The sequence below is a fragment of the Bos grunniens genome, chromosome 18 (assembly GCF_055505025.1).
Source record: "Bos grunniens cultivar Pamir isolate PY7600 chromosome 18, Bosgru_T2T1.0, whole genome shotgun sequence".
NCBI classification, from domain to species: domain Eukaryota; kingdom Metazoa; phylum Chordata; class Mammalia; order Artiodactyla; family Bovidae; genus Bos; species Bos grunniens.
In genome coordinates this window covers 33,731,117-33,752,319 of record NC_141182.1, presented here as the reverse complement: position 1 = coordinate 33,752,319, position 21,203 = coordinate 33,731,117, and the positions used below count along the sequence as shown (strand labels likewise).

The 21,203-nt window shown below is 48.5% G+C and overlaps 1 protein-coding gene across 40 annotated transcripts in view; it reads left to right on the top strand.

Annotated features, from left to right (window-relative positions):
• Positions 1–21,203, top strand: part of LOC147353366 (uncharacterized) — a 478,153-nt gene that overhangs the window by 216,003 nt on the left and 240,947 nt on the right. For 4 of the 40 annotated variants that reach the window (XR_015145061.1, XR_015145054.1, XR_015145067.1 and 1 more), the window contains one exon: positions 18,021–18,136. The exons of the other annotated variants lie outside the window; for them this stretch is intronic. The gene's annotated coding sequence lies outside the window, so the exon portion shown is untranslated. The remainder of the gene's footprint in view (positions 1–18,020; positions 18,137–21,203) is intronic. 40 annotated transcript variants of the gene reach the window in all.

Below are 21,203 nucleotides of genomic sequence, written 5' to 3'. Positions count from 1 at the left end.
CCAGGGGGAGGGGGAGGAGAAAGGAGGTAGTTTGCATTTTCACCTTCTCTAGGAAGAGGCAGTCCCTGATGCATAATGTGGAGAGTTTCTGTAGCGCAAGAAGGGTATGAAGGTTCTAATAACAGCCCCAAATTAAAAGCCCAGTGCCAACCATGCCTGAGAAGACTGGGTTCCCTCTGCAAGATCCCAAGCTGGGTCTTGGACCACCAATCCTTCCTTCCATCCTGGCCCATCCCCCACCCTATGCTCCCAGAGGGGCAGATGTCTTCAGCCCAACTTGATGGACACAAGAGAACTGCACTTGCCAGAAGCAAAGACTGAAATCCACATCTGCTTAACTTCCAGTTAAGAGAGGCACTTCCTATAGAAGCTTGCACCTCCTCTCGCTGGTTTCACCCTTATCACAGATTTGGTTCCTTCTAGCGCTCGCTTCATCCTTGCCAAGGGGGAAAGGCCAAAGAAGAGGTGAACTTTTCCTTTGTTGTCCTGCATCAGAATACTTTGGTGAGCATTGGCTTTACCAAAGCAAACATGGCAGCAGACAACCAAACATGGCATTGAACAGAGACCTATGTGAGAGCAGGCATTTTCTTTTTTTCCCAGTCAGTGACCATGGGTGTTTCCAGGAGCTGGGACTCTCTTCACATTGTTCTGGGTGAACATCTGTATCAATAGTCCACCAATAGAAAAGACTAAAGATCTTGAGTGCAAGTATGAAAAGGGGCGGGGCCAGGGTACAGACGTGCCTAAAGAGAAGGTGCCTTGGTGCCAAAGACATGGGTTGTATGCAGAACACCGACCCTTCTTCAAACCATCCGACTGTGTATTCAAGGCTCAGAGAAGAGTCACATTTTCTCAAAATTCAGTAAGAGGCATCTTTCTTTTCAATCTCCTGCCTTTGTGTAGCAGACGCAATACTCTCGTGACAAATGCAGGTGAATTGAATTTTGTTTTGTTTTTTTCCCCATAATAATTGCATACAGCAGAAAACTAATGTGTTAGTTATCAGAGGTGGCAATAAGCATAATGCCTGATCCCAAACTTGAAATTGCATAACTTCAGCCAAATGGCTTTTGATTGAATTGCACATTTATTTTCCTTGACTTTTTTTTTTTTTCTCTCTTCTTTTTGTGAAATCTCCATTTACCTGTGATGATCATAGCTTATTAGTGGGCTACTTTGGAGCACACTAAAATGAGAGCACTCTCATTTAATGCACCACTGCCTTACCCACAGGCTCTTAGATGCTCACCCTGAGGCCTTTAGCATTTCTCTCTCCAAACCTAGACTCTAGGATATATGTTTTTCCAATTCATTTTTTTAATGCACAGAATCAGAGCCTATGTGTCTATTCAGGAGAATGGGGGCTTTTGTTCAGTGAGTAGAGCCTGGTATTGAAAATGGATATCACTTGAGCATTTCCTATGTGCCTGGTGCTTTATATAGATTATATCTAATCCTCACATCATCTGAGGAAGGGAGATATTATCCTCACTTAACTGATTACAAAACAGCATGTTAAAGGAGATGATAGACTGGAAGGATGAGAGAAAAAGAAGGATAAACAATAAACTCTGGGGTTTGGCCTGAACACAAGGTGGATGGTGTTGCCCTTAAGAGCTGGAAACCTGGGTAACAGGGATTAACTGTGGCGTGAAGATCAAAGGGATGGTTTAGAAGTCATTTAATTTGAGAAGCCCCACTATAGGCCAAGTGGAAATGTCAGTCACAGGGTTGATGAATATAAGAGTTAAGAGAGTATTGAACTTTTGCGCTGGCCTTGGAATCAGTGTACCTAAGTAACCACACTCAGTGCCAGCTGCCTGGCAAGTGTCTGAGCCCAGAGTGCCCCCCAACCCCTTGCTGGGCTTTGTGATTGCAAAGCCCAGCTTCCCCCTCTGTCCCTTATACCCTGCTCCTGAGCCCAGGGGGAGGACGGATGACATTCAGAGTCAGTCACCCTTGCTGAGGCCTTTAGGCTGGGAAATAACTGTAGATTTTACAACTGCAGGAAAGGATAAATTTATCAAAGCAACATATACATTTCTATGCCTCATTTAATTCCACCTAAACACAATAGAAGATTGGAAGCTGAAATTCCCCCATGAGAGATTTCACTTCCTTGCTTTAAATCAGAATTATCATGAGAATTGCCATCTCATCCCGTCAGCCAGAGCTCTCTGATTCTTCTCAGAGTTCTCACAGATATTCTTACTCCTATTTCCACTGAAAAGGACTCTGAAATTTGGTGCTTAGAATGCCATGTAATCTCCTTTCCTTTGATTTTGGTCCAGACCAGCTCAGTTTAGAGCACATTTATTAAAAATGTAAATGTGTCCAATCTGATGGAGAGAAACAAGGGTGTGTGCATTATTCCCTAAAATGAAAGTTATGATGTGAGGTCTGTCTAAGAATCCTATTAGGGTAGAATGTAATTGCATGACCATCAAATGAAGCTACATTAAACCACTTGTAGCTGGACATTGTTAACTACCTTTAAGGAAACCAGCTACATCATGAGCCTGTCTGTCTGGCAGTAATGGCAGTAAATGTGGGTTTTGGTCCTGAAGGTGGTTTCTGGTTATCATGGGTATATGGCATGGCTCAAGAGGGACTTACTCTTAAGACAGAAGAAGGATGTCTATCTGCGAGACATCATAGGAGAACAGAATGAGGAGTTAAAATGAAGTCAACGCCTGGGCATATAACACCAAAAGAACTTTGCGGATGGAGTTGAGGGGGCATTTGAGGCCACCATTCAGCCTGGGTAACATTAGTCTACATAAAGTTACCATAAACACATGAGTGCATATAAACAAGTTTAAAAATTGGGGATTTGAACTTCACAAAATCACTGGTCCCTTCAGTACCTTCTCTTGAATTTTTGCACTGTCTCTAAACACTGAGATTGTCAAGAGAAACCAGTCATGTCATCTTTGAGTCTAATATCCTTTGGTAGTTATTCTTTAGAGCAAAAATCAAGCTTTGGTCTAGAATTCCAGGTCTTTATCCATCTGGCCTCATTTCACCCAACTCAGCTGCTGCTGCTGCTGCTAAGTTGCTTCAGTCGTGTCCGACTCTGTGCGACCCCATAGACGGCAGCCTCCCAGGCTCCCCCATCCCTGGGATTCTCCAGGCAAGAACACTGGAGTGGGTTGCCATTTCCTTCTCCACACCCAACTCAGAGTTCCCACCAAATCACCTTGGCTGTCCCACTGTCTCCACTTCTTCTACCAAAGGATTTTTGCTCCCATTTCTCTGTGTCCACTCAGCAGTCCTTCATCCTTCGGAGCAGCTGGCTCTGTGTTGCTTTTGTTCAGCAGCCCCTGCAGCTCCTTGAGCGAGGAAGCTTGTCTCTCATCCATGAACCACTAGGGCTCACACAATGACCCCATGATCAGGTACTCTTCTAGCCCAGCCCCAGGATTGTTGGCTTCTCCAGCAGGTGTTTACACAGCGGTCACACTTTCCCCCAGGCTATCAGATGAGTATCCCTGACCTCAAGCTTCTCTCAGGGTCCCCAGTCCGCCAAGGAGGCTGGGCTCTAGGGCTTTCCAGTTGAGTCTCTAGGAACATGGAGTCTAAAGGAAACTTGCTTCAAAGCCTTGAGACCACAGACAGTTCTTGGCCAATTCTAATGAGAAGGTGCCTGTTGGCCTCCCTTTACCAGGTCATCTGGGGAAGGGTTTTCTAAACGTAAAGGATCTGGGTCCTCGGCTCTCATGCCTGTATAGGTAGAGGGAGCCGGCCAAAGGAGATGAGTGACTCCAGTGGACTGCTTGTCAAGGTAGTCAGTTCCAGGTTCTCTCCTAAAAAGTCTTAGTAAAGGAAGACAGAGTGACTCAGAGCTGTTTCCTCAGAAACACGGGCAGGGCTGACCCTCCCTATACTGTCATTTTTGTACCATTTGTGTCACACGCCTGCTCCTCGCTGGAGGCTGTACCTCGGTTACCTCCCTACATCTACACACACACCAGTGAGTTCTGAGTCTGCCCTGGACACGAGGTCCCACTGGAGGACTTGACGTCTGACTGTCTCCACCTACAGAGAAAAGGAATGGTGTCCATGGAGTGCTGAGGATCCCTGGGAAGGGGGTGCAAGTGAAGATTACAGACCAGCAAAGATCGAGAGTCAAATGCCCACTATGCCTACAAAGACTGAGCTCTTTTTCCGAGATCCTTACTGTGGCCAGACCAGACCCTGGTCTGCATCCTTTATATACAATACCTCCTTCTTCCGCCCTGACCCCCCACCACTTTAGCATCCTCAAAACCACTCTGAAGTGGCCACTGTGACCATTCACAGAGCAAAAAGAATGGATTGTTCAGTAACTTTCCCTGAATCTCATGGTTAGTAAATGCTGAAGCTGGCATTTAACTCAGGATCTGCCAGGTCAGAGTTCGAGTCCAGCCACCATGATAAGAGGTGGCCTTTGGAACCCGGGGGACTGGGTTTTCTTCTTCGCCTCACACAACTGAGCATGGAACATAGTTCTCTTAGCAGTATGTGTTGGCATAGAAATCCACACTATGTTCTTTGCAGTTTTGATCCAAGGTTCAGGAGTCCTCTGAGTTCAAGGTCAAACACATGACATTCACTCATGTGAGAAATACATTGCTGTCCATCTCTGGGTACGGATTTCCTGTTAAAATATGTTTTCCTTGCCTCTGTACTTATGCACATGTTTTTCTCTTCCTGGAATGCCTTATCTTTTCTTATTATTTATGATTCCTCATTCTTCAAGGCCAGCTACAGCATCTCCTCTGGGGTGACCTCTCTTCTGCTGGAGATGCCAGGGTGAGGCACTCTGTGTTCAGGTGTGCCCTATTACTGAGAGCCACAACATGGAGCCAGAGCGGCGTCAGCAGCTGCCACCTTCACGCATAACTTTGTTCTGCACAGCGTGGCAGGCTGTGAGGTGGATTCAGCACAGAGGAGTGGTTAAAATTGCTCTCCCCTTGGAAACTAGACTCAGGGAAAGACCCGGCTTACTGCTTCTGTCGGTCCCCCTCCCTCCAGCTCCTGGAGGAATTATGTAGCACAGTAGAGTTCCCTAGAGCATGTGCACATCTGATGGCAGAACTGAAATTCAACTCCTTTAGTGAAGCTAATGGGCTTCTGCCGTGGGCACAGGGTCAGGAGAAAAGGGATGGTTGAAGAGACACCTGGATGGCAGCAGCAGACTGGGCTTTGCAGCCTCCTGGGGAGCCCAGGAATGGTGTCTTGAAAACCCTGGTACAAAATAAACTTCGTATATCTGTGGAGAATTCTGCAGTGTGCCACGAAGCCCCCAGCCACAGAATTTCCTCAGCTGGAAAAAGCTCCCACCCCAAAGTCTGGCTCTAATTTTAGGGTGGCCCACCTTCCACGGCTGAGTGCTGCAGGGGTCGAAAGGCCTGGCCCTCTCACCCCAACTGCTGTGCAGGGTCCCCAACTCTTTGAATTCCCTGTAGAGTTGGCTGAGCCTTCTGTAGAGACCCCACTGTACTTTACCTGCTCCTTCTGCCCAATCCAGCTTCTTCCCTTGCCCTCCTGTGGAGCACAAGAGGGCTTCATAATAGACATTTGCCTTACCAACCTCTGTCTCAAATTCTGCCTCCCAGCCAGTCAGCTTGAGACAATACCCAGAGCGATTTTGCCTTAAGATATTGTGGAAAATGAGAAGACCAGAGGGGCCCAGTCCTTCGTCAGTGGTATGGACCTGCAGCTCCCCTGGTCAGTTATAAGTGAGGAATGGTTGAGGGCAGGCAGATGGGGAGTCCCAGAGATGCAGGATGGGTTTGTGAATGATCACATGCATGGGTGAGTGAGGTGACCTGTGGCCTGTGTGCTCCCTGGGGGCTGAGCTCATCCTGGTCCCTGGTGAACCCATCGCTCACTGGTTAGTGGCTCCTTCATCCCAAGAGGGGCCTCGGAGGAGCCATCTATCTGTTCATCCTCTGCCTCTGCCTGGGTAGAGACAGACTCCATCTGGTTCTGAGGGGTCTTCAGATGGTGCCTGGTCTGGCAACGGTGGAGGAGACCCTCCTTCTGACACATCTCTGCCTCCTGTCCCTTTCCTTTTAGGCCCTTTTATTAACTTGCTAGACCTGCCACAGACTGGGTGAATTAAATGACTGAAACCCACTGTTGCCCAGTTCTAGAGGCTGTAAGCCAAAATCTAGGTGTTGGCTGGGTTGGTTCCTTCTGAGGGGGTGGGCGGTGGGGAGGAAGGGTCTGTTCCAGGCGCTCTCCTTGGCTTGCTTGTAGGTGGCCATCTGCTACATCCTTTCACATCTTACACTTGTTCCCTGTGTACTTGTTTGTATCCAGAATTTCCCCATCTTACAAGGATAGCGGTCATATTGGATTAGAGTCCACTCTCATGACCTCACATTAACTTGGTTACCTCAGTAAAAACCTCATCTCCAGATAAGGTCATATTCTGAGGTTCTAGGATTTAGAACTTTAACGAATGAGTTTGGGGTGGAGGGGCTCAGTTCAGCTCACAAGCCTGGCTTCTTCAAGCCAAGCCTGGAAAAGGGGCATGGGGACAGCATGCTGCCTATTTCTGCTCCCTGTTTCTTGGAGACAGCAGGAGCTCTGGGGACTGACATCTGAAAGCACTTTGTGGGACAGCCTTCCCTTCAGGGGTCTCTTTCCATGGCCTTGGCCATCACTGTAATTAACACTTTGGAAACCTCTGCATTTCCCATCTCTTCTCTTTCTTGCTCAAGTCCAACACAGTGTTACACCTATCCTCTCCTGTAACCTTTAACTTAACGATGTTCCTAATCTAACCCTCCCTCTGTAGGCTGGATTACTGTTATGGATTTTTGAATTTGACTCTTTCCTGCAAGTTTCCTCATCTTTGACATGATGTTCTGTTGTTGGTGGATGCTGGGCTTCCTTGGCATGGATATTGTCAGTTATGTGATAACTCAGATTGGGCGCAGGAATCCACTGGAGCCAGTCGGGTAGCTCGACTCCCCAGCAGTACAGGGATGGAAAGTTAGAACCCATTGGCTTTGCTGGCTTCTCCCTTGAGCCTAGCCTTGTTTCTCATATGTCGTTAGACAGCAGCTGCTGTGGTTTGAGTTCTGACTTTTCTACTATAGCACCCACCTCAGCACCCCACATTTTCTCTTCTCCTCAACTGCAGAGAAACTGAGCGTTTATCCCTGGTCTCTCCCTGACACGGGGTTGAAATGCCCACAGGATTGTGACAAACATGGTTCCAATCCCTCCTCTCCCTCTGGGGCCTTTGGTAGTATCCTTCCCTCCTTGAGCTGCTTTGGTTTCCTCTTATAGAATGACTTTGATGGTAACTATTGCACATGGTTGACCTGAGGATGAATACCATGGGAATGAAGTTAAATCAGGATGCACAGGGCCAGGCATGTGGGCAGCTGTTGGGAGTATCTGTTCTTCAGAAGGCAGCTGGGAATAGGTTGGTGGGGAGACAGGCTGGAGGAGACTCAGGCTCATACTGCCTCCCGAGCACAGGTGCACACACCTGCCCAGGATGACCCTGGCCCTTAATATCACTATCTCCATCCACCCTAAACTGCTCCCTGGATCCCGGGGCAGCAGAGCTATTCAGAGGGCCTCTTAGGGAACAAGGCAAGGTGGCAGCAGTGTGGTGCCGTGAACTTGGAAAGCACTGCCCACCCTTGTCCTCTACATATCCTTCACCTGTGCCAGCATCTCAGCCTCTCTGAAGTCCCACTGCCATGAAGAAAGTGCGGCTGAGCCTCCTCCAAAGACTCTCTGTTGCACCGGCCTTGGTTGCTGCACGCAGGCTTTTCTCTGTGGCGAGTGGAGGCTGCTCTCGAGTTGTGGTGCACGGCTTCTTGTTGCGGTGGCTGCTCTTGTTGTGGAGCACTGACTCTAGGTGCAGGGGCTTCACTAGTTGGGGCTCATGGGTCCTAGAATGCACAGGCTTCAGTAGTGGTGCATGGGTTTAGTTGTTCCATGGCATGTGAAATCCTCCTGGACCAGGGATTGAACCCGTGTCCCCTGCATTGGTGGGTGGATTCTTATCCACTATACCACCAGGGAAGTCCTTTTCCAAAGACTTTTGACCTCAGAGCTTTTTAACTGAACTGTCAGGCAGGACACTGGTGTCCTGAGGACCTCCTGGCACTGTGTGGGATCACTGGGTCAGGTGTGCCTCTGGTCCCTGCCTCCTCTCTGGCCACAAAGGCTGAGGCAGCGTGTCTGAGAAAATATTGAGCCATCCCAAACTACATAAACCCCATTCCCCCTGCCATCAGAGCTTCCCTTTCCATAAGTAGATGAAAAAAGCATCCGTTGCAGAAAAATAACATGCCTTATGTGGCAGACCAGTTGGCTGCCTCTCTTTGTGGGGTGTGTTGGACCAGGTGTGAGTAAAGCTCCCATTTATCAGGAGCTCACTGCCTTAGCAGCTCCCTGGCTCTCTGAGCCTGCTTGTCCTGGACCTTCTGCCTCTAGGCTTTGAGATGCCCCTGCCCCCTGGCTGATGTCAGAGAGGACAAAAATATCCAAACTCCTCAATCCCAAGCTGACCTTGGAGATCAAACCTCCTTCAGTCCCTCTCCCCTCTCCCAGGAGGCTACTGTTTGTCCTGGTGGGGAAATGAAAGCACCCTGGGTTGCTTGACCCTTGGGCCTCATGTCTGCATCTATTGCTGAAACCTTGGTGGGAGGTGGGGAGTGTCCTTGGTTGGTTGTGCCTATTGCTGCTCCTGTGAGCCTCTGTCGTCCCTCCAACAGGATTGCCTTTCCTCCCCATCCTTAAATGTTGCAGTCCCACCACATCATCCTCCCAAATCAAGATTAAACACTTCCTTCTTCTTAAAGTCTTCCCTTTTTCCTTCTGCAGATCCTCTGAATTGTCCTTGTGATCTGGCTTAGGTCATAACTTCTGTGCATGATTTTCCCCCTCCTATTAGGCTGCAAACTTCTCAGGGGAAGCCAGTCTTACTCTAAGTGTTTATTGAGGACCAACCATGTCCTGGGACCTTAAGTATTTTGTATCCTAATCACTCTGGGGAGGGGGAGCATCTTTATCTTCATTTTATTAATGAAAACTTTAGGGTTGGGGACATGGAGAGACTTGTCCAAGGTAATGATATTTCAGAGGTGTCAAGGCCTGAGTTTGAACCTTGATCTAACTGAAAACTTCATGTTATCACTTGAAGCTTCATAGCATCAGTTCTTTTCTCTTTTAAATAAGATTTTGACAAAATTCCATCCCCAGATTCCAAATTCTATTCCCTTGCAATAAGAGAAATGCAACTCCATCGTCCATTTAAATGTGAGCAGTTTTAAACAATGACCTGAGTGGATGGAGATGCTGGCAAACTTCCTAGACTGGAAGGTTAGGCTTTTCATGCTGGGTGTTTGTTATGCTAATTAGTACCAATAAAACCAACCTGCTCTGCTGTGATTTTTCTGACCAGAGGAAACTTCCAATCAGAAGGCTTTGTGGCCCTTCATGACACATCTTGACTGTTGGAAGGAGAATACCAGTCATACTCAGGGGACCCCTCCAGGTCCACCAAGGTTTGCAAAGCTGCCCTCAGCACACAGGGATGTGTTGAAGTATAATGGATCATAGCACTAGCTCTCAGGCCACAGTGTCCTGGTGGGACTTTAACAGACTCCGAGCACCACATCGCCCCTGGTTAAGCAGGCTGTCTGGAGAGGGCTAGGGCATCTGTTTGTGCACAAAACTCTGCAGCTTTGAAGACAGCTGAAGGTGGGCATCACTGGTCCCTGGTGGGAAAGACCCAGGCCATAGGAGGAGCAGTGGAAACACAGAGGGATGCCCAGCCTGGGGTCCTGTGATGGGCCCAGAAGAGCAGGACAAACTACATTAGGGAGTGTTCTGGGGAGGACAGGGATCCCAGCGCAGGGGGTGACTTCTTGGCTTCAAGGATACTTTTGAAATTCTAGGACTATTACAGCATGGCTCCATTCTCCATCCAAAGTGGAAAAGAGACTTCAGAAGAGAGAGGGCGACCTTTGCAAACAAGTTTAAGTATCTGCTATTCACCGGGCCCTGGTAGTACAAAGCCTGAGGCATCCATAATGGCAGGTAACAGGTTGGGCTGTGTGATGCCGAGCCTTGTAAATCCTGCAGACACGAGCCACTCAGTGCTGATGGAGCAAAAAGCCCTTCCAGACTTAGCACACTTGCCAGGCCCTGAGCCGCCCTGCTGCCCTGGGGCTGCTGGTGACCTCGTTAATCCCCATGCCTGTCCCAGCCTTCCCAGCCCTCCTGTTAGCCAGTGGTTCATTGGTCATTTCTGATTCAGTCTTGAGAGAAGTTGTGGCTAGATCACAGGAGGCCAGGACTTGTACCCTCAACTCCTGGGTTTCAAATTCTACTTCTGTCACTTACAAGCTGTGTTTCCTTGAGTGATTAATCTTTCTGAATTCCTGTTTATTTTTATATAAAAGACTTTTACAGTGATTTCCAGGTCACAGGACTTTGGTAAGAGGGAAGATGAGTTAATGCATGGATCAGCAAAATTTTTCCATAAAGGATTAGATAGGACCTGTTTTTTTTTTTTAATTTATTTTTTAATTGAAAGATAATTGCTTTACAGAATTTTGTTGTTTTCTGTCAAACCTCAACGTGAATCAGCCATAGGTATACATATATCCCCTCCCTTTTGAACCTCTCTCCCATCTCCCACCCCATCCCACCCTTCTAGATTGATACAGAGTCCCTGTTTAATTTTCCTGAGCCATACAGCAAGTTTCTGTTGGCTATCTATTTTACACATGGTAATGTAAGTTTCCATGTTACTTTTTCTATACATTTCATCCTCTCCTCCTCTCTCCCCATGTCCGTAATTCTGTTCTCTATGTCTGTTTTTCCATTGTTGCCCTGTAAATAAATTCTTCAGTACCATTTTTCTAGATTCCGTATATATGCATTAGAATACAATATTTATCTTTCTCTTTCTGACTCACTTCACTCTGTATAATAGGTTCTAGGTTCATCCATCTCATCAGAACTGACTCACATGCATTCCGTTTTATGGCTGAGTTAGGACTGATGTTGAAGCTGAAACTCCAATACTTTAGGCACCTGATGCGAAGAACTGACTCATTTGAAAAGACCCTGAGGCTGGGAAAGATTGAAGGCAGGAGGAGAAGGGGACGACAGAGGATGAGATGGTTGGATGGCATCACTGACTCAATGGACATGAGTTTGAGTAAACTCTGGGAGCTGGTGATGGACAGGGAGGCCTGAGGTGCTATGGTTCATGGGGTCAGAAAGAGTCAGACACGACTGAGCGACTGAACTGAACTGAACTGAATATTCCACTGTGTATATGTACCACAACTTCTTTATCCATTCATCTGTCTATGGACATCTAGGTTGCTTCCATCTTCTAGCTATTTTAAGTAGTGCTGCAATGAACAATGGGATACGTGTGTCTTTTCCAATTTGGTTTAGATAGGACCTATTTTAGGCTTCGTGAGCCATGCTGTCTCTTTTGTGGCTGTTCCAATAAAACGTTACTTACCTAAACAGGTGGTGGAGTAGTGGGGCTATGGATTTAGGCCTTTGGTAACCCCTGAATTAATGCATGTAAAACAGCACAGGGCCTGACACAAGGCAACCCATGTACAGTGATGGTTGTTAGTATTATCATTATTCCTATTACTAGTCATGTTCAGGGAGAGCTGAGCAAAGTCCCCAGGTTCTAGTTGGAAGGTGTGCATGCAGGGAGTAGGGATCCAGGAGATACTGGTGGGTGGTACCGAGTGAGACCATCCCACAACCATCCTGTGATATTTCAGAGCACTCGGATGTTCTCAGACAGCTGCAATGATAGAAGGACTGTTAGCACAGGGCAGAGCAGGGTAAACGTATGTAGGGTAAGTGTGTGTGTGCGTGGTGGGGAGGGCATGAGAGGAACATTTAACATTCTTTGCCAGACGGATCTCTGTGCAGTCATAGAGGAACTCCCTGTGGCTATTTGTCACTTAGAGTCTCTACCTGTAACTGATAGAAAAGCCCATCACCTTTGTTGTTGTTCAGTCACCAAGTCCTGTCCAGCTCTTCATGACCCCATGGACTGCAGCACAACAGGCTTCTCTGTCCCTCACCATCTCCCAGAGTTTGCCCAGGTTCATATCCAATGAATCGGTGATGCCATCCAACCATCCCATCCTCTGTGACCCTCTTCTCCTTCTGCCCATCACCATGCTGCTGCTAAGTCACTTCAGTCATGTCCGACTCTGTGTGATCCCATAGACGGCAGCCCACCAGGCTTCGCCATCCCTGGGATTCTCCAGGCAAGAACACTGGAGTGGGTTGCCATTTCCTTCTCCAATGCAGGAAAGTGAAAAGTGAAAGTGAAGTCGCTCAGTTGTGTCCGACCCTCAGCGACCCCATGGACTGCAGGCCCTCCAGGCTCCTCTGTTCATGGGATTTTCCAGGCAAGAGTACTGGAGTGGGGTGCCATTGCCTTTTCCAGCCCATCACCATAGCAGGGCCCTAATTGGAAACACTGCCCTGAGACAATTGTCTCCTTTGTTAGAACATGTTTGGGACCCTCTGCAGCCTCAAAGATACCTGGAGCCGGGGAGAGCATGGGACCACCTCTGTAACTGGCCCATGGTGTAACTCCTTCTGATTCCTCTTCTCAAAGTTCTAGAATACTCTCTAGAGCCTTTTCTCATTGGCTTTCAGATGCACTGTCTCAGTTTCATACTAGAACCCAGGGCTGGGGGATCCCATGCACAGGAGTGTAGGACATCCCGACAAGATGCCTGCATGATGGTGTCTTTAGGGGAGAATTGAGAGGCTGCTGCCTCAAGTACGTGTCAGGGATCCTTCCCTGGGGACCACACTCACCTTCTACACTGAAGACCCTGGCAGAGGAAAAATAGACTTTTCTAACAGCCCCACATGCTGATCTGTCTAGATAAAGCCTTGGGAAAGAACATTATTATCCAACAGCAATGCTGGAACATTGCCCAGATATCAATTTCTGGATGAGTCACCACAGATTCTGCGAGAATGGGCCAGACAGATTCTGAAAGGTCCCAGAGCTCTTGGCTCATTTGCAGCCCGGGTCTAAACGTCTTCGCTTTGCTGAGGAGACTGAGAGTCATGCCAGGGTGTGTCTGGCTTCCCATCCCATAGGCGGGCAATGAACCTTCCAGGCCCAGGACCAGAAGACCCCCATCTAGCCCTGCATCTCAGGGTCACACCTGGTTGGGGGCCATGCCTCTTATCCATGCTAGTGGTGTCTGTCTTGGCTGCTCACATCTGGGCACCCAGCCCCTGGACCAGGCCTTGGTCCTTGGCGGCTGCAGGTGCGTAATTGCTGACCATGAAGGCACGTTCCCCACTCTGTGCTACCAGTGGGACCTCCTTGGAGAAATTTTAACTCTTGTGGCCTCTGTCAATTGGGATTACAAAGACACTGAAAGAGGAAGGGGCAGAACATTTGAAAATAATCCCTCGCATCTGTCCAGGGAAGCTGTCTCAAGCTGGGTTCTCCCAGAAGCAGGTTTTGATTGCAGGTGTTTGGTCTTGTGGGTGATCAGGGAAGCACCTCCTGTGGGATCCCCAGATGGCTCTAGTGGCAAAGAACCCACCTGCCAAGGCAGGAGACATAAGAGCTGGAGGAGGGCATGGCAACCCCCTCCAGTATTCTTGCCTGGAGAATCCCATGGACAGAGGAGCCTGGCCGGCTACAGTCTATAGGATTGCAAAGAGTCGGACATGACTGAAGCAACTTAGCACGCAGCGTAGCACCAGCAGGGGGCCAATACAGAGTGGGAATGAGCAAGCTCTGGGTATGGAGGCACAGCCCAAGGGGGCCTCTGGGAGACTTGGAGTCATGCCACCTAAAGGTGCGGAGCCAGAGTGTGGACCACCCACCCACCTCCTTGCTTGCATGCATCACAGATGTCAGCCCCGCCCCTGCCACAGGCTACACAGAAGTGCCAATGAAGGCTAGCCTCGCGAAGATGACTGCTGCTCCCTTCCTCCTCTGGATGAGTTAGGAAACCGAGGCTCAAGGCAATTAAGGGACTTTCTGATAAGCAGGAAAGCTGAGTTTCAAGTCCACTCTTCTCTGGCTGCGGAGCTCTGCTCTCTCTGCTGTACTGTGGGTTCCAGCACTTTCCTCGAGTGGAGCATGGGATGAGAGGGTCCCCCAGCAGAATCTTCCCTGCCTTCTTCTGGGCCTTCACTGCCCTGGTGAATTTCCCTTATAACATTCTTCCTCCTCCTCCTGTTCAGAGCAGTTCACTTTGCCTCATTATTATTTCATTGGGCTGAGCTTTAGTGAAACACAGCCCTTAATTTGTTTATTTAACATTCCTGGTCTGCAATTGCTGATAGAGTAAAACTGATTAATTAATTAATTGTAGCCTGCCACGGTTCCTGCCAGATCACGACGGTATTCCAGACACTGATGGGAGCTCAGGCAGAGGAGGGTGGTGACAGATGGGTCATGGAGCCCTGGCCTGAGGGCAAGGCAGGGAAGGGACAGGCTGGCCTCTCTCAGTCCTGACTTTGCCAGCTTCTGAGGCCACTCAGGCCTGGTTGAGGCAAGAAGCTGGCCTTCTCCCCAGCCACAGGGAATCCAGATCCACCATGTTTCTTTGTGCAATGCCTTTGGCTGTGTTTTGGGGACCTAAGATTTGCTTTGGTGTGATTGTCTTTCTGCTAGATTGACCCAGAAGTCCCAGAGAAAGGGTTGCCAACATGAAGCTTGTCTGAAATGGTCCTTGTTCGAATGGGCTTGGCTGGGATGGCTGGGAACTCTGGGGAGCCCCAGCCCCTCGTTGCAGCAGCCAGTCTCGTCAAGTCTAGTGTGCCATGGCTAGAACTCAGGCACTTTCTTCCTGTTTGAGATCAAGACTCTGCCGTCCTCTGGGAATTGGGTCTGGAAGGATGATGACCTTTCTCTCATCCTACAGTCATGTGCTGACCCAAGACCCTGGCCCCCAGGATTCAAGTTTTGCCCATCAGGTTGTCCTCCTGTGACCTCTTCTTGTATCACTGTGACACTGACCAGTTGTCATCTGTTCCTAAATTCGTAAGTGTTTATTAATATGGCTGTTATGTGTCAGACTCTGTCCTAGACACTAGGGCACAGATGAGGCCCCTGTCTTCAGGGGCTTCCTCTCTTCCATCCAGGAAATGCTGCTTTATTTTGGCTCCTTCTGCACCCTTCCTCCATTGCCCACCAGCCCTGGTGGGTCGTTTCTCTCATGTTTGTTTAAAGTACCTCCTGTGTACTGGATGTTAATTTCCTTGGTGGCTCAGACAGTTAAGAATCTGTTTGCAATGCAGGAGACCTGGGTTCAATTCCTGGGTCTGGAAGATCCCCTGGAGAAGGGCATGAAAACCCACTCCAGTATTTTTGCCTGGAGAATTCCATGGACACAGGAGCCTGTCTGGCTATATAGTCCATGGGGTCTCAAAGAGTCAGACATGGCTGAAGCAGCTAACGGCACTATATACTGGATGTTACCTCCTTTGATTTCCACCATAAGTCTACAAGCAAGAGTTACTATTTAACTTGATGGGAGATGAAGACTCTAGGAGGTGACTTGACCTGTGTCAATCCACAAGGTGTCAGGGGTAGTGCTTTTAACCTGGGGATCGCACCTGAAGTTCAGAGCCCAGTCTATTCGTCTTGGCCCACTGAGCCCCAGCCATCCCTGCTCTGTTCTGTTCTGGCTGTTTTTGAAATGGCCATGAACAAGTGTGCTGTGCTGGGGCGTTTCTCCCAGGCTTTGGAGAAATGGAAGCTCTTGTGAAGTTGTATTTGTAGTACTTTAGTTGCTAAGTCCTGTCTGACTCCATTGTGACCCCATGGACTGTAGCCTGCCAGGCTCCTCTGTCCACGGGATTTCCCTGGCAAGAATACTGGAGTTGCCATTTCCTCCTCTAGGGGATCTTCCCAACCCAGGGATCAAACCCACGTCTCCTGCATCAGCAGGTGGGTTCTTTACCACTGAGCCACCAGGGAAGCCCAAAGTTGTATTTAGTGATCCTGTAATTACCTTTGCCTTGGGAAGGAGGAAAATGGCATAAGACAGTTTTCCAATGTTGAATTCCTCCTTGGACCTGGCCCTAGCTACTTAGCATGTCCCATCTGGTCAGGACATACAGGCCAGTTTCAGGTTAAAGCCCAGCCCTCCAGGGGCTTTAGCGTGTCCCAGTAGTCTGGGCTATATGGACACAGTGCTCACAACTTTATCTTAAATGCTTGTTGCAGCTCTACAATAAATACCTGTTGAAGAGTGAACCAAAATGAATGAATAAACTATTCAAATTTTGACCTTGTCTTCGGCTACCTGGGGGGCCTTGGGGCAAGTCACTTCACTTCCCCGAGTCTGAGATTAGTGAGCTATAAAATGGAATTTATAATGCAGAGGGTTGTTAGGGAGATGAAATGAAATAGTGTGGAAATATCCAGCTCAGTTCCTGGTATACAGTAGGTGCCAAGTATGGCATTCCAAAGTCAGCTTCAGACAGGGACAGACAATGTGTTTCAGACTGGTTTCGTGCTCATCAGTCCCAGGGCATCGTTTCCTCTTTATCTAATCCTCCTGGAACTGGACAAATGCAGCTGAAAACCGTTGTTCTCACCACCCCGGCAATGCTGGAAACACACGCCTGGTTTATTCTCAGCCTCCTCATCTGCAAAATGAGGACACGGGACTCTCATGCAGGGAGCTGCACAGACAGCGTGCAAGGCCTCGCCCACCCCTGAGGACCCTGGAAAGAATGTGTGAGGTGTTATTTCCAGTGTGCTGGGCAGAAGGATGGCAATTAGGAAGGATTAATTGTAATTACCTATTTATCTCTGAGATTTGACCTAGGAGTGTTTCTGTTCAAACAGTGGTGCTGAGCGGTGCTCAGCTGGGCATAAAACCTCCATCTGCTCCTTGGTTCGGGTGGACGGGGCCCAGTGGTGGGGGTGGGGCCGTCCGCCTCTCAGCCTCACGGGCTGGCTGTGCTTTGTTGTCACCTTGAGTTGATCACTTTGCAGAAACACCGGTGGTGGCTCGAGGACCAGCTTGTTTGTCTTTCACTTTTTGGGTGAGGAGTAGAGAGACATTTCTTACAAAGCATTTGGGGACAGAGACTTGAGAAGAGACATAGTGGGTTCTAAGGAAATGTTAGGATTTGTTTAAATCATTGAAGTATTAGAGAAAAGGTAAGTGATTTGCTCTGAGGCTGCTGTGCTAAGGTGAAATATTAGAAGGAAAATACCTGTTGATGAGGTTCAGTTCAAAGCATCCAGTTGTCTTTTAAGCCACAAAGATTTAGAGATGGTGGTGGGAAAGATGTTATGGTGGGTGCAGAGTTAGGTGGCAATGGTGATCTAAAAGCAATTACAGTAGAAGTGTCTTTAAGGAGTCCAAGGTCAGGTGAGAGAGACTCATCGTGGACATTAACAACTATACCAGTCATCATGGAACGACTGACCTGGACAAAGTGAGGGCAGGAAGCCAAGATGGGCTTCTTAGGTGGGGTGGTGGGAGGTTGCTTCCCAGAGGCAGCATGAGTCTCCTTTTTTTTGGCTGTGTTGGTTCTTAGTTGTGGCACGTGGGATCTAGTTCCCTGACCAGGGACCAAAACCGGCCGCCCTGCACTGGGAGTGTGTAGTGGTAGCCACTGGACCACCAGGGAAGTCCCAGCATGGGCCTTAATAGAGGGAAAGATATAAGCATATCAGGACAAGAAGTGGTCATTTGGGCCTAAAAAGCCTTGGATCAGAGGCCCTGAGAAGGGTCTGACTATGGGACTGGTGGGTGCAAGTCAGACTTGCTTAGGGATAGGCTGGGTGGAAGACTCAGATCCCAGTTTCCACTTTATGAGCTGGTAGCCAGGCCCCTGGGCTGGGTGACCTCCGTCTCAGGGCCTCATTGTCCTAGGTAAGTCTCATGATTAATTAAAGTAAGAGTATGAAAAGAAACGTGAAGAGATTGGTTTTGGTTGAACAAACGCAACTTCTCCTCATTCTTCTAATTTCCTGAAAATCAATCCCATGTGCACAGTGACCACTGGAAATAAGAAGAGGAAAGCCCGTGACCCACAGATGGCCACTGGGTGTGACGGCCAGTCTTACCCTCGTCCTTCCCCTGGACAGCTGATGGGGAGTCTGCATCAGAAGGTGAAGCCTGAGACTGTGACCACACCTCTTCTGGGCACCCCGACAGCCACACCAGGAAGATGAACCAAATAGGTTTCCTCTGCCTGTTGTCCTTCAGCTGAGATCTGACCTCCCACTGTGGAGTTAGGTACACGCTGCAGCTGCTTCTATGGCAAAATATTCCTACAAACAGTGAGGAGAACTTCTGCAGAGCCTACTGTGGCAGGCAGAGTAATGGTCCCCAAAGAGGCCCATGTCCCAGTCCTTGGACACTGCAAATATACTACCTCACATGGCAAGGGGAATTAATTAAAGTTGCAGATGAAATTAATGTTGCTAGTCAGCTGTTCTGAAAATAGGGAGATTATCTTGGATTATCTGGGTGGACCCAGTGTATAATCACAAAGCCCTTGAAAGTGGAAGGCAGAGCAGAGATGGCAGCATAGCAGCCCAATACGAAGTTGGCCCCACATCACTGGCTTTGAAGATGGAGGATGGGACCATGAGCCGAGGAGCGTGGGCAGCCCCTAGATGCTGGAAATGGCAAGGGAACAGCTTCTCCCCTGGAGCCTCCAGAAAGGGACACAGCCCTGCCAATGCCTTGATTTTCACCCCGAGAAACCCGTGTCAGACTAAAATCTATAGGACTGTAAGATGATAAATTTGTCTTGTATGAAGCTACCAAATTTGTGGACTTTGTTACACCAGTTATAGAAAATTGCACCTACCTTCCACCTCTAATTCTCTTTCCTGAATTCCAAAAGACACAGTCATTCAAGTGTTCACTCACTCATTCACATATTCACTTGTTCCTACATCTAACTCATGTATTCCTATACTTCAGTTTCCTGTTTTGTAAATAGAAGTTAATAGAAAATATTTCATGGAATCTTTTTGAGGATTAAACAAAACGGGTAAAGGGCTTAGCATGTTGACAGGCTCCGTGCAAGCTCTTATAATGTTAATGTCTCTATTATTATTATTTTTCTTGTTGCTCAGTCAGAAAACATTTCTTGGGCACCAGGCTTATCCAAGCTCTTCCTGAGCTCAGGCCGGTCCTTTCTGGATGGAAGAACAGGTTGGACGAGGGTCAAAGAGAGTTTTCCCCGAAACCTCTCTCAGTAACTGTTTTACGGGTCATCTCTGCCTACAAGGCAGACTGCTAGATTTAGTCCTTCCACTAGGCTCATGGCTGCTCTGGAACAAAACCAGAGGTCTCTTATTAAGGAGACAGGGAGATTGGATTTTAGTAGGAAATTACCCACATTTGGTAAAGCTTGGAAAATAAAGTTAGAATAGGCAATACTTATACGAATCATTAGGTACCAAGGCCTTCCAAGGTGGCACTAGTGGTAAAACAAAACAAACAAACAAACAAATCCCACCTGCCAGTGCAGGACATGTAGGAGATGCTGGTTTGATCTCTGTGTCAGGAAGATCCCTTGAAGGTGGGCATGGCAATCCACTCCAGTTTTCTTGCCTGGAGAATCTATGGACATAGAATCCTGGCAGGCTACAGTCCATGGGGTCTCAGAGTCAGACATGCCTGAAGTGACTTAGCGTGCATGCATTAGGTACCCTATCTTTTATATGTCTCCTTCCACTTAACCTTGAAACCACAAAGTTAGTAATCTTGTTCCTGTTCCAATGTGATGAAACAGAGACACAGCATCACACAGCGATAGGCGGGGCAAAATGGAACCCCTGGACTCCAAGAACACTGGACTTCCAAGTCCATGCCCATCTTTCCACTACTACCTCATCTTCAAGGTGGTAGACAAACCCAGCAGACTGAAATCCCCATTTCTTCCTGCTCTTTGACTCTCTGGCTTGACTGTAAAATGAGGTGTTTTCCCCTGCAGGACACAGGCTGGTTTCCTCAGGTCTTTCCAGCACCTCTCCTTCAGTGTCGGGGGACAGTGTTGCACTCAGCAGCCACACGGCCCTTATCCCTGGGTGAGTGCAGCCAACAGGGAGCATCCCACGTAAGCCAATGCGAATACAGCCATCACCACTGAACAGGGCTTCCAAAAGAAAAGCTGTCTCTATCTCTGGCTCTTGAGAAACCACGTGTCCTGTTAACATTTCCTTTGCAGCTTCTCTGGGCTGCAGGGGGCTGTGCCCAGTACTGCCTGGCACATACCAAGTTCCTCCTCTCGCCGGGGTTTTCTTGCATCATCGAAGCCCATTTAGCCTTTCTGTTCATACTTTAAGACAACATTTTGCTTCCTGGGCACCACGGGAGAGCTGAGCCCATCTCTTGTGAGCCAGTCACGTGGAAAAACCCTTCAAGACACAGGCAAGGGGTTCTCATGGAGGGTCCATCTGCCTGAGCCAAGGTCTGCCATCAGTTGTCCTAACTGAAATTGAGGCACATTAATAATGACAGGGCTTCCCGGCTGGCGCTAGTGGTAAAGAACCTGCCAATTCAGGAGAAGTAAGAGATGCAGGTTTGATCCCTGGGTCAGGAAGATCCCCTGGGGGAGGGCACAGCAATCCACTCCAGTATTCTTGCCTGGAGAATCCCATGGATAGAACAGCCTACTGGGCTATAGTCCATAGTGTCGCACAGAGTTGGACATGACTGAAGTGACTTAGCATGCACACACGCAATAATAAGACAGTCGGCCAACAAATAAAGCTTCCCTGGTGGCTCAGATGGTAAAGCATCTGCCTGCAATGCGGGAGACCCAGGTTCGATCCCTGGATCAGGAAGATCACCTGGAGAAGGAAATGGCAACCCACTCCAGTGTTCTTGCCTGGAGAATCCCAGGGACAGAAGAGCCTGGTGGGCTACAGTCCATGGGGTCGCACAGAGTCGGACACGACTGAGTGACTTCACTTCACTTTAGCTAACATTTGGAAATAATTCTCTGAGTAAAAATTGGATGAGTGATCAGGCCCAGTAGCCGAGGTGAAATCTCTTAGATGAAAGCAGCTGTGCTTCTAGATACCCAGGGTGACTGATGGTAGAGGAAAGCCCTTGTGCATCTCTGGGATCACGTGTCTCTGGGAGGTGTAGGATGCCCAGGGGTGACTGATGGTAGAGGAAAGCCCTCATGCATCTCTGGGATCACATGTGTCTCTG